The 13,089-nt window shown below is 50.2% G+C and overlaps 1 protein-coding gene across 13 annotated transcripts in view; it reads left to right on the top strand.

The window, feature by feature from the left end:
* The first annotated feature begins 8,214 nt into the window (after positions 1-8,214).
* The window catches only part of CRACR2A (calcium release activated channel regulator 2A), a 131,438-nt gene continuing 126,563 nt past the window's right edge, over positions 8,215-13,089 (top strand). For 4 of the 13 annotated variants that reach the window (XR_007129406.1, XR_007129408.1, XR_007129407.1 and 1 more), the window contains exon 1: positions 8,234-8,396. The gene's annotated coding sequence lies outside the window, so the exon portion shown is untranslated. Of the gene's footprint in view, positions 8,397-13,089 lie in introns of all 13 variants that reach the window. The other 9 variants (XR_007129403.1, XR_007129401.1, XR_007129404.1 and 6 more) reach the window with 7 other exon arrangements.

Here is a 13,089-nt window from a genome sequence, read left to right as displayed (position 1 = left end):
CCCTATGGTTTTCCTCCTTATGGTAAAGGGCACAAGAGACAGAGACAAAGGAAAATGATGACCATCTCTGGGATGAAAGGGATCAATAGAAAATAAGAGTATTCATGACAAATCTTTACCAGAATTGCTGTGCCCAAGGGAGAGTTCACACAAATATTCTTTCCTGCCAATCTAAATTTACAAAAAGAAAAGGATTCTCACCGCTCGTTCTCGCTTCAGTCAGATTCTGCAGGCAGGGATCCAGGAGACTGATGTGGTAAGAATACTTACCTTCTGCTGGCTTTAGTCAGAGGGCCCAGGATCTCTCAGCAGCCACAGCCCCAGAACCAGCAGTATCCAGTCAGCCAAGGTCCTTTGTGGTCACCAACTGCAGGGGTGGAAAAACTCTTCCTTCTTCCCTTCTAGGTTGTTTGGTTGGTCCAATAATTAAGCTGATGTGACAGAGTAACAAAAGAAAAATAAACAAATTTCATAGGTATGGAAGCCCCATAAAAATAGGAGACCCAAGGGGCAGCTGGGGGATTGAGGCTTCTAGAACATCCTGAGTTGAAGAAAGGTGTAGGGGTCTGGGAATGCAAAGGAGAGGAAGACTGTTCACAAGAAGTCGGGAGGAGATGTTGGGAAAACAGGTCGTCCAGTTATACAGAAGAGCTTCTTAGGTAAAAAGGTATCTTGATAATAGCTCTCTATTCTGGAACAGGCCTCCTTTCCAATGTAAATTTAGGCAGTTGAGGGGGAGGTAAAGAGCTTTTCCCGAATCTACAGTTTCTTAAAAATCATCAGCCTAAAATAATCCTTATGCCAGAGAGGCATATTTTTGGGGTGACAAATTCTGCCCCCCTGCAGTTTCAATATATCTTCTTTTCCTTTCTCCTCCTTTGTTCCATTATTATCATATCTATTTCCACATATGTTATATACTTGACAATACAGTGTCATAAGTTTTGCTTTATGCAACTTATATCTTTTAAAGAAGTCAGGAGAAGAAATAAGAAAACATATTCAGAGAGTCTTTTATATTTACCCACATATTTATCATTTCTGGAGTTCTTCATTCTTGCTGTGGGTTTGAGTATCCTCAGGCATTACTTTCTCTCAGACTAAAGAATTTCCTTTCGTACTTCTTACAGGGTGTGTCTAGCTAGCAAAGTGCTCTCTAGATCTTTCGTTATCTGGGATTGTCTTCATTTCACCTTCATTATTGAAGGATGGTTTTGCTGGATATAGAATTTTTGGTTGACAGAATTTTCCAGCCCTTTGGAACACGTCATTCCATGGCTTTGCCATGGCCATTGTCTCAGGATTGGTTCATTTGTATAATTTCTATCTTTTTATTAAGATTGTTTTCACTCGTTGGATTATTGTTGTCACACTTTCCTTAAATTTTTGAATATTTTTTTTTTTAGTTCCTTAAACATGTGTATAGTAGCTGCCTTAAAGATTTAGTCTGCTAAAACCTCACATCTTAGAGACAGAGACACACAAACACAGAGACCATTTCTACTGACTTTTTTTCTGAATATGGTCACACTTCCTTGTTGCTTTGCCCATGGTACGATTTCTTTGTTGAAAGCTGGATACTTTACATGGTATTGAAGAAGGACTTCAACCACTTCTGTTTCGACCTCCAACTGTCTCATTGATTAAGTTCTTCTTTCCAGCTTTATCTCTTGACTGGGACAAGGGACCCTGCAGCCCAACATCCCCGGGTGGGAATGGGGATTACCTGCTCACCCGTAAGGACTGCTCTGAGCCAGCAAGCCCCTGCACGCCAGACCCCAAGACTACGATCAACCTGACTCTCGCTTGCACATACCCACCCACCAGCGTCCCGTGTTTTCCTTATAGAACCCGGAGGTACTATCAGCACTTTGGAGATGATAGTCTTTGAGGAACTAGTCCGCTGTCTTCGCGGTGTGGGTCTCACTGAAATGAGTTCCTTTCCTCTTTCCCCACCACTGGTCTCTCTGCCTTTGGAATTTGTCAGCAGCGAGCGGCCGAACCTGGTCTGTTTGGAACCCGGGAGCCGTGTGCTCCTGCACCCCCACACCCCCACGACAGTATATTTTAGCAACTCTGTCTTGTAGTTTCCCTGCTGAGTGTTGTTTGTGTGTTTAATAACTCGCCTGGAAGAGCTCCGTGAAGTCTGCCCCCCTGCAACGTGCATCCACAAATGTCTCTGCTGGTTTGTTTCTCTTGCTTTTTATTCCGTGACCTAGTTTCCTACAGTCACCCCGCCGTCTGCCTACGTTAGCGCTCAGCCAGAGATTACCCAGGGGTTGTGCTCAAAGACCCTGAGCCAGGAAGGCCTCTACTCTCTCTGCTGATCGGTCTATGAATAAGCCGGGGAGCACATTCAAAGGTCAAGCTTTGATTCCCCCAAGTCTGCTCAGGCTTCTATGTTTCCATCGAGCCCTGGCGTCTCCCCTGTACACCTGGCAGACACCATGGGCCAGAGATGTGTGAGCGGCTTGGGCTGCTCCTGTCCCTGTGACGTGTATATACAGTCAACCCATGATACTCAGAGCAGTTATCAGACTCCCCATGACTGCTTCTCCTCCCTAAATGTCCTGTTAGAGTCCTTTTTTTTATTTTTAAGATTTTATTTGTTTATTTCAGAGAGACAGAAAGGACAAGCAGGGGGAGGGGCAGAGGGAAAGAGAAGCAGACTCCCCACTGAGCAGGGAGCCTGACAAGGGGCTTGATCCCAGGACCCTGGGATCACGACCTGAGCTGAAGGCAGATGCTTAACCGACTGAGCCACCCAGGTGCCCCGTCCTGTGAGATTCCTTTGTAGACACCAGTCCACGGTTTGCTATTTCAGGCTAGTGGAGCTGCTGGCCCTCTCCGTGCACTGGCTTTTGAGATCACCATTTAAACTGATACTGCTCCAAATTAAGTAAGACCACTCTGGCTGTGACAAAAATGTGCTGGTTTTTACAAGCTGTCCTGATTGAACTCTGAAACAACAGAACTGCGGGGGATGGGAACAGCTCCAGGCAAGAACATGACCAAGTCTTGCTGACCTTACTCAAAATTCTGTAATTTTCATGGACAAACACTTCTCAGTTTGTTGCATATCTCCAGTCAATTTCCAGGGTGCTGAAATGGTTGTCTTTTGACAGTTCTGACCAAGCATTATAATTGCTTTTTGCAGAAATGGTTTATCAAGCTCTTCACAGTCTCATGCTAGAAGTTTCTCTCTGAGCATGAAGTTTTTATAGTGTCTTTCCCTACCCGGGGACATGATGTGCAAAGAAGGGAAGAGCTCTGGGCTGACAGCTTTCCAGTCTGGACTCTGCCACTTAATTAGCTCTCGCCCTTTGCGGTTTTCCTACCGGAAAAGCAATGAGAGTCCTACAGGGTGGCTTCCACAGCTCCTTCTGTTCTGAAAAATGTTAAGTTTCTAATAGGATTCCCCTAGTAAATTTACACAGTGGGCCTAAAAAGATAAACTGATTCCATCCTTTCTATGATCCTGATGTCTTTTTTTTTTTTTTTTAAGATCTTGCTTATTTGAGAGGTAGAGAGAGAGATGGAGAGCACGTGCATTTGAGCAAGGGGAGGGGCAGAGGAAGAAGGAGAGGGAGAATCTCAAGCAGACCCCCGCTCAGTGCAGAGTCAGACCTGGGGCTCAATCACAAGACCCTGAGATCATGACCTGAGCCAAAACCAAGAGTCGTACACTTAAACAGACTGAGCCACCCAGGTGCCCCAATCCGATGTCATTTTTATCTAAAATTTTGTCTGCAAGAAAGTTTATAAGTGTGTGCTCCTTCTAAGAAGAGGTAATGGTCCTTTGACTCCAGTAGAAAAGAGAGGCTATTGATTTTTTTTTCCTATCTTTCCTTCTTTTCCTTCTCTTCTTTTTTTTTTTTAAGACTTTATTTATTTATTTGAGAAATAGAGAGAGAGTGAGAGAGAGAGCACAAGCGGGGGAGGGGGACAGAGGGAGAAGTTGGCTCCCCACTAAGCAGGAAGCTGGACATAGGACTCGATCCCAGGACCCCCAGGATCATGACCTGTGCTGAAGACAGACGCTTAACTGACTGAGCCACCCAGGTGCCGCTTCTCTTGTCTTCTTTCTCTGTCCCTCCTTCCCTCTCTCTTCCCCCACATAATCACTTCCATCCCGACACGGTGAGCTCTGATGCTCTATCTGGCACTGTATAAAGCTCTTCTTACACAGATGATCTCATTTACTTCTCACAAAAACCTTCTCAGGTGGGTCCTGTTCATACTACCTTATCTAGATAAGGAAACTGAAGATTAGAAAAAGCCCCTAGCTGGCCCCTAGCTGGCTCAAACCTGAACAGTTAGCTTCTACCTCTCAATCCCCTCCCATTCCATAGCATCCGCTGTACAGGAAAACTGGATCTAAGGTGGCCGGTGATGCGCTCCTGTCTCTAAGAGAAGTGGCTGGGAGCTGAGGGAAGAGGAAGGCTCTCCTGGCTGTAGTAATGAGCCATGGCTTCCCGAAGACACCGTCAGAGCTGCGCCTAGCCCTAGACCTTGGATGGAGATGGGCAGGGAAGGTCCTTCAGGCAGAGAAAACCAACTTTCAACCTCCAAATAGAAGTCAAATCCCATGATAGCTCTGAAATTTATTTCTATCTTGTTAGCTCTTTTAGAGCCTCTGGATTGTGTGTCCAGGTCAAGCAGTTGCTGTTTTGATCATCTTTGTTTTTTAATGGATAAGAGATTGTTTATATTTGCAATAAGTCATGTGAGTTTTATCTTCTCAAATTCCAAAATTTCAGCTCATATAATTTGTGATATCTAAAATCTAGTGTTGGTTGAGAACACCAGCTTAGAAAAACCAACGCTTTTGTTTTTCCTTTACCACAACAAAACATCTTCCCCAAATGGCAATGTTCCTGACCAGCTTTTGATGATGGAAGCACTGCGTAGTTTGGAGCCGTCCCATTTCCCATAATGTAAGTGGCAGCAGCTTCCCTTAGTTGCCACTGCTCTTGGGAGCAAGTGGGCTCCACCGGCCAGACTCAGCTGAAAAACACTTCTTGGCTCACAGAAGGCTCTTGTACTTTCCAGTGTTTCTGATTGCTTTGCTTATTACATTAGGAGCCGGGCAATGCAGTAGGGGTTTTTGGGCATGTGTACGCATGGGCAAGAAAGCAAACTCAGGAGGACAGGAGAGCTGTCCTTTCCTTTCTCAAACATTCTATAAATAGCGGGGCGCCTGGGTGGCTCAGTCGGTTAAGCATCTGCCTTCAGCTCAGGTCATGATCCCAGGGTCCTGGGATCAAGGCCAGCATTGGGCTCCCTGCTTGGTGGGAGTCTGCTTCTCCCTCTTCCCCTCCCCCCTGCTCATGCTCTCTCTCTCTCTCACTCTCTTTCTCTTTCAAATAAGAAAAAAGATCTTTCAAAAAATATTCTGTAAGTAGCAAAATAAGAGATATAAGCATTAATTTCATTATTTGCACAGAAGCTAATTCTACCTCTATTTTCCTGCACTTTTGGGGGGCAACACATTACTCATTGTGGAGTCTTTAAATTTTTTTAGCAGAAGTAATGATAGGGCTCCACTGTCCATTAGGGGACACCCTTGATTATGTGGTGCTTTTTCTTTCCCTGCTCCGTAAGTGGGAAATTTGGAAATTCCTGATAGGAAGAACAATATCCACCCCAGGTGGCATCAGAAGCCACTTATAGAGGGCGGGGATGGAATGAAATCCTGGGTTCATGGACAGGAGTGGTCATGTCACCACTGCCATTGCTCAAGTCGCCCTGGACCCTGGTTATCCCCTCCAGGATGGATGGGATGGGCTCTGTGGCTTAGTTCCTTTCCAGCTCCCTAAGTACAACTCCATCTAAATGATGAAGCCCATTCTTGCTGCTGGAGAGAGGGAAGAAAGTCATTGCTCATGTCTTACTTGTCCAGCCTCTGAAAGACTCCAGATTGGTGAACCCCGCAGGGGCAGTGCATGGTTTCATAAATATCCTCAAGGAGGCCTTATTTTTCCTACATTGTAGCTTTATGTTCTTTCTTTTTCTTCTTTTTTCTAAGATTTTATTTATTATTTGAGAGCAAGAGAGAATGAGGAGAGAACAATGAGCAGGGTGAGGGGCAGAGGGAGAAGCAGACTCCTGATGTGGGAAAGCCTGATGTGGGATTCGATCCACCAACCCTGGGATCATGACCTGAACAGAAGGCAGACACTTCACTGACTGAGCCACCCAGATGTCCCCAGCTTTATGTTTCGGTAAGAGCCATGAGCCTGACTTGGCCCCTACAACCTCATAGAAAATGTTTCCTTTTCCCCTACCCTTTCCCCCCAAGCCCAACATTTTCAAAGATGTAGAGATAGGGCAATCTCCCCTGGAGTCCGCTTGCCCTGGTAGAGCTCAGTAGCCCTCCACCCTTCAGCAACTGTTTGACTTGGAGTTCGCTGGGGAGGCTCTGGGGGGTGGGGCAAGGGCCGCAGTTCTGCATGGCAGCTGGAAGAGTCAATATTGAAAGGTCTGTTTGTTTTTTTGGCCTCCACCTGTTGGCAACTCCATAATCATAGCCACTCAGGGGAATTCCTGTACTGGAACAGTGAATGTTTCCACTGTTCTTCTGGGGAGACAAAGCAAGAAAAATGGGCCTTCCATTGAGAGCAGGACATGAGCAAGAAAACAGAGATGCCAGGAGGGAGGGTGCCGTGGAGCTTAAAGGTGACTCAGGGAGCATACCTCTGGGAAGTGGCCCTGTGCCCTCCAAGCTCACCTGCTCCTCTCCTCACTGAGTGGCCCCTTCCCCGCAGAAGAGGAGGCAGAAATTCACAGTATAGGCTTCTTTTTTTTTTTTTTTTTAAGATTTTATTTTATTTATTTATTTATTTAGCTAGCTAGCTAGCTAGCAGACAGAGATTACAAGTAGGCAGAGAGGCAGGCAGAGAGAGAGGGGGGAAGCAGGCTCCCTGCCTAGCAGAGGGCCAGATGCGGGGCTTGATCCCAGGACTCTGGGATCATGACCCAAGCTGAAGGCAGAGGCTTTAACCCACTGAGCTACCCAGGTGCCCCCACAGCATAGGCTTCTAAATGCTCCCCACTCCATTGGCTTACTCAGACCCTCAGCCATTATTCATGGCCCCGTGTCTCAGAGAACACTGCTGTCACCCAGGAGCAACCCATCCTCCTACAACCCTCTCTCCCTCCCTTGGTTCTGAGATTAAGGAGCTTCCTGACCCCCTCTTGTGCCTCCAGTCCTCACTGCCTCCTCTGGAATCAGGGCATTTGACCCCTCCGCACTCCCCATCCCTTCTTTCTTCATCAGATTCTTGACCACGATCTACAAACACCTCTGAGTCTCCTCCACATTTCTCTTGCCTCCGTTGCCAGCCTCCCTGAGAGCGGTCCTTCCTCCCTTCTCCATTTCCTCACTTGCCATCCACTCCCATGGCTTCCAGCACTATCCACCCCTCCCTGCCACCAAATAAAAATGAAAACACGACACAACACAACAAAACCCCTATTGTAGGACCAGCAGAAAGGGAGCTGGGGTTTTCTGGGGAAGGATTCATGGAGAAGGGGACATTTCAGTGGGGCCTGGATGCATGAGTAGGAGTTCCACAGGCAGACAACAAAGGGAAAGGGCATTCCAGGCAAAGCAAGAGCTTCCAGCTGTGACTTTTGGGCAACAGCCTATGTGCCTAGCAGGGGTGCATGTGTATGTGTGTGTGTTTGGGGAAGACCTGGTGAGGCTGGGAAATCAGCTGGTGGCCAGAGAGTTTGCCTGAGAGGGCCTTGTGTACCAGACTGAGGGTTTTCCTTCAGCTTGAACCTTGGGGGGCCTCTGGAGATTTGTTTAATGCTTTATTAATAAATGTATTAGATTTTTATTATAGGGTCATGCATGCCCACAGTTCACTGTATGGAAGAGGCAGGAAAAGCATAGAGGACAAAATGCATGCAGGTAACAGTGGACCTGGGAGGGTGGGAGGGGGTGGGGGTTTCAGGGGTGCAGCCCTGGGAGGAGAGAAAAGCAGGGCTCCTGCGGGCTGTGCAGCCTATAAACGTTCTGGAACCAGGGCAAGGGGCCCAGGGCGACTCAGGAACAGAGGGGCGCGGGAAGTCTGACCAGTCAGGCAGGCTAAGTCAGCAGCAGCCCCGCCCTCGGCACCCAGGCTCCCTGGCAGTCTGAGGTCGCCTCCCGCCCGCCCAGACCCCACGGCGCGGCGCGTGCGGATCCCGGAGGGCGCCCAGGGGGCGGCGGCGCGGACAGCTGGGGCTCCAGGCAAGCCGCTACCACTTCTGTGGAGCAGGGGGCCGGTCCAGCCCGCGCGGGTTGGGGCGGAGAAAGTGGAGCAGCCGGGCCTGGCAAGAGGCAACGGGACAGCTGTGAGCTGAACCCGCGGCGCGGGCGGGTAGGAGGGAAGGCGGCGACGGCCAAGGTACGTGGAGGAGGGTTGGAGGGCTGCAGGGTGCGCTCTTCCCCTGCCCCCTCTGCCCAGGGCCGGCCCGGAGGCCGGCTCTTCCACCCTGATCCCCGGGGGCAGCCAAATGCGCGCGTCTGTGTGTGCAGCACATGGAGTGGGGGGCGGGGAGGGGAAGAGGAGGGAGGGGAATCTGTGCCCCACCTTGTCCCCCGCAGGGGAACAGAGAGGGTCCCCACCCCTGCCCCCTGGCCTGACCTGGCTCTTGCTCCCTGGTGACACAGATCCCAGAGGGGACTGGAGGAGGACTCAGGAACCCCGGGGGTTGAGATCAGGAAGGACTTCAGGGACCCTTTTGCCACACCCAGCCTCTTTGTTTTACAGATGGGGAAACTGAGGCTCAGAGGGAAGTGACTCGCCCAAGGTCACAGATCTAGAAAGGAAAACTCACTTGAGGGTCATTGCTGCTGGGAGCTCTTGCCACGTGGACCAGGACAGCAGCATGGCTGTTGCCTTGTGTAAAAACAAAAAACTGAGAGAGACAGACAGACAGACAGATAGACAGAAGACAAAGAGAGAAAAAGAACCTCCCAGAGCAGAGGAAGAGGGTCAGGAAATGGGCTGATACTGGGGCTGCACTTCCTCCCTGGCTGTTCCTGCTGTGGTCTGGTCTTGTGACGCCACTGGCCGGCTTTGCGGGCTCTGGCCCAGGTGTTTGTGCCTGTGCATGCACGCGCGCATCTGTTTGTATGCATGTGTGTGTGTGTAACACTATGTAGTCAGTCTCCCCCGAGGGTTTGGGGAAGCCCATTGAGTCCCATGTCTGTCCACTTATACACAGTGCACTTGTGGGGGACCTGCCCCGTGTTTGACTCTGAGGTTTTTAGAGACAGGCTCTGGCATCGAAGGGACCATTTTCAAGCTGTTATTGTTCTTTTTTCTTTTTCTTTTTTTTTTTTTTTTTTTATAATTTCCTTTAAACAACACACACATACACAAAATGGCCCATTATTTCTACTCATCCATCCAGTGACCAGGTGATTTCTTTGACATCTCAGATTGTTTCCTTTCCTGTAAGAGAAATTTGGTGAGGCCCAGTTGAGTTCAAGCCAGAAAGTGTCCTGTCCATAGGGGTGCAGGGTCAGTGGAAGCTGCCAGTCAAGTCCAGACCTCCCAGCATGCACTGCCAGCCTGTTGAGACAAGGACAGGGGGACAGGGAGGAAGCAGAGAGGAGGGGGCGGCAGTGGAAGAAGAGACGGGGGGTGGTGCAGGGTGAAGAGAAGAAGGAATGTCTGAGCCCATGGAGCAGACCACTCAGAGGCATGGGCAGAGCTCTCTTTGGGGACCCGCACTTCGGGACTGGGGCTCCCCCATGCTCAGAGAGGCAGCACGAAGCAGGGAGGTCACCAGATGGACATAACGAGAGACGAGAGCTAGTCAGCCTGATAATTTCTCATGCAATCCATTCACTTTTGAGAGGGAGAGGGAGCGTGTTCACCACGACGCCCCTGGCAGGACATGTGGGACAGACCAGTCATCCTCACGACAGCCAGTACACATCCAGGGACAGACATGGATTTCCGGGCTTAAGCCTTGCTGCAGCCCAGTTGCTCTGCTGTCATTCCCATTTTATAGAAAAATTAACTGAGGAACAGAGAGGCGAAGTATCATGCCCAAGGTCACACAGCCAGGAAGTCATAGAGGCAGCATTGGAATGGTGTGGCTGTTCCAGAGCCTGGACCTTCAGCATCTCACGACCCTGGCCTTCCACTCACCACCAGCATCAGGATAGAGGGGATCCCTCTGTCCCCCTCCAGGACTCAGCATGGAAGATTTTGACTCCTTGTTTCCCCTTAAGAGCTGCTCCCAATGGTCCCCAGAGCCTGACTTTATCTGGATAACAGGACAGCTGTGGTTGAAGGCGAAGTGACTTGGGGTGGGGGAAAGGAAGGATGCTGGGCTTGCACCCTGTTCAGGGGCTCCTGGCCCCCAGTTTCTAGGTTTTGATTCATTCTTGCCTGGTAACCAGACTGGGTCCCTGAGGACGTAAGTACTTGGTTAGACACTGGAAAAGCCTCTTGAAGGCCCATGTTGGGACTGGGGTCCTCAAGGCCTTGTCTGCCTGGGGTGACCTGAGGGGTACCTGTCTGATGGGCAAAGTGACATTCCAGAGCCTCTCCTAGCTTGAGGAGTATAGGATTTCTTCTGTGACAGATTCTTGTGGAGACGATGTATTCCCTTGTCGGTTTGTTTTGGCTCCCAGTCCCGGCTGTCTCAAAATGTCAGAGAGGCTCTTTCTTCCCCCGCCTGCTTGCCGGATGCATGCCAGATGGGGTGGCCGAGGGAGGCGTTTACAGGGGCAGCATCTAAGCACTGGCCAGAGCCTGACCCTGGATGATACTCCAGACGCATGTAGGAGATGAAGGAAAGTAGAAGCAGCCAGACTTCCCACGTGGTTCAGGTTCAGGTTCGCTATGCTCTGCCCCACTGAACTTATGCTAAAGATCCTTTATTCACGGAACAGAGCTGCCCCACCCTGGTGGCTGGGCCTGAGAAACTGTGGGAGGAAAGGAACCATTCCTTTTGTGAGGGAGCTCCCTGAGGTCTGGCCGGCTTGCCTCAGCTCCCAGCTCTGCCTCCTGGTGCTCCCTGGGTCTGTGCAATTCTCCGCCCTACTGGGCTTGGAGGAAAGGTGAGAAGGCAGGACTTAGCATGAGGCTGGGGTGTACCTGCCCCAGTGTGCTGCCCTCCTCCTGAGGGGCAGGGGGCCTGCATTTCCTTTCTGGCTGAGCAGCTTCTATAACTACCACACCCCCCTTTTTTTAAACTCACAGCAGTACCAGGGACGTATGAGACTGGCTACAGGGGCTCAATTACCAGAGCAGACAAGAAGAAAATCTCTCATTAGCTGGGCGATTGGTTTGTTTTCACTTTATTTGTTTTAGAGGTTGCTCTGTGTTGAGTTCCAGGATTTGCAGCTGGCCTAGGTACACAGACGGAGCTCTGCCACGTTGAATCCACATAACCCAACACCTGCACCCACTAGGAGGGAAGGGGAGGAAGACCGACTTCCTGGAACCCCACCCTGAACAAACACGGAAATTCAGGAAGCCCCTCGCCCCTGCAGCAGGAGACTGGATGTATAGAAATGCACCAGGCGTGGCTAAGAGCTGGGCACGAGTGAACCTGTTCAAGCCTTATTCCAGCCTCATGAGATAGGTACTATTATTACATTCTTCCCATTTTATAGATGAGGAAGCCAAGGCTCCGAGAAGTGGAGTAAAACGCGCCCTCGGTCATACACTAAGAGGCCAGTCTGGGCTTTGAACCCCTGCAGCCTGGCCCCAGGGCCATGGCCTCAACCATTCCTCAGGCTGCACCTGTGGATGTGGAGCCCAGAACCAGAAACACGCTGGTTCTGGCCCGAACCAGCCACATGTCCTCAGCCTGAGTTTTTTCCCCTCTTCAGTGAAATGGGACTAGGCACCTACCAGTCCATCTCGGGTGAGCTAATGGACATGGAAGAGCACCATGGGGAAGGCTTTCATGGTCCCTGTGGTTGGGGTGGCGTTACTCATTGAGAGTTTGGTGTTGAGCTCTATGGTCTGGGACCCTTCCCCCTTGTCTATTTCTTTTTTTTTTTTTTTAAGATTTTATTTATTTATTTGATAGAGATTACAAGTAGTCAGAAAGGGAGACATGGAGAGAGGAGGAAGCAGGCTCCCCGCTGAGCAGAGAGCCCGATGCGGGGCTCGATCTCAGGACCCTGAGACCATGACCAGAGCCGAAGGCAGAGGCTTTAACCCACTGAGCCACCCAGGTGCCCCCCCGCAGTCCATTTCTTTTGGCTTCACAGAGCAGGCAGGATTCAAGCTGGACCTAGAAGAATGGGTCCACTTTGGAAAGGCACAGAAAAAGTGGAGGCTGGAGGTAGGGCCTGGGACAGGGCACAAGCACAGGGGACAGAGTCATGTGGGTAGGTGGCAGAAGGACCCTGCAGGGGTCTGTGTCACCAACTCTCTGTGTCCAGCTTCCAGCAGAACTCTGTACCCCATCGCTGCCGCTAGGGCTTTTAATGACAGCTGGGAAATGTTACTGGGCCCCGGTGTGCAGCCAGGCCTAGGCCACAGGACATTTGCTTTAGCAGCACCCTGAGGCACAGGCCAGCCCTTTCTTCTCTGGAATGGCAGGACCAGGCTGGCATGCCTGTCTGTGGACATCAGAGAGGTCATGGCCAAGGAGGTCAGAGACACTGTCCGGAGAGGCTACTTGTACCTCTAGCCAGGGTGTGTTTTTTTGCGAGGAAGGTGGAAATGGGGTGTTTATTATCTGAGCATGACTGAAAGTTAGGGCCATCCTTCCCAAAGGCAGGGGTTCTCTCTGAATAAGACAGCGGCACTGCTATCCGCAGAGAACCTGGCGGGGAAGGGGAGGAGATCCTTGGAAGTTACCTTTGTTTTGTCTGAATTATGGCCATAAATAACCATCAGGGAGATACTGTTAGGAAAGACAAACTATTCTGCATAATCTTAGATCTTTCTCTGATGCTACGGCCCGTGGTAGATGTGGGGTTTCAGGGCTTCTGGGAGCTTTTATTACACAGACGTCCTGGATAAGGATCAGCCCCACATGATGGAGGTGGTAGCCTTCGGGTTGGTGTCTGGGCGCATGGACGCTGCCTTCCCTCAGAATCCCCCAGAGAGAAGCTGA

This window comes from Lutra lutra, chromosome 8 (assembly GCF_902655055.1).
Source record: "Lutra lutra chromosome 8, mLutLut1.2, whole genome shotgun sequence".
In the NCBI taxonomy this organism is placed as follows: domain Eukaryota; kingdom Metazoa; phylum Chordata; class Mammalia; order Carnivora; family Mustelidae; genus Lutra; species Lutra lutra.
The sequence above is the reverse complement of the archived record's forward strand: the minus strand, read 5'-3'. Positions and strand labels throughout refer to the sequence as shown.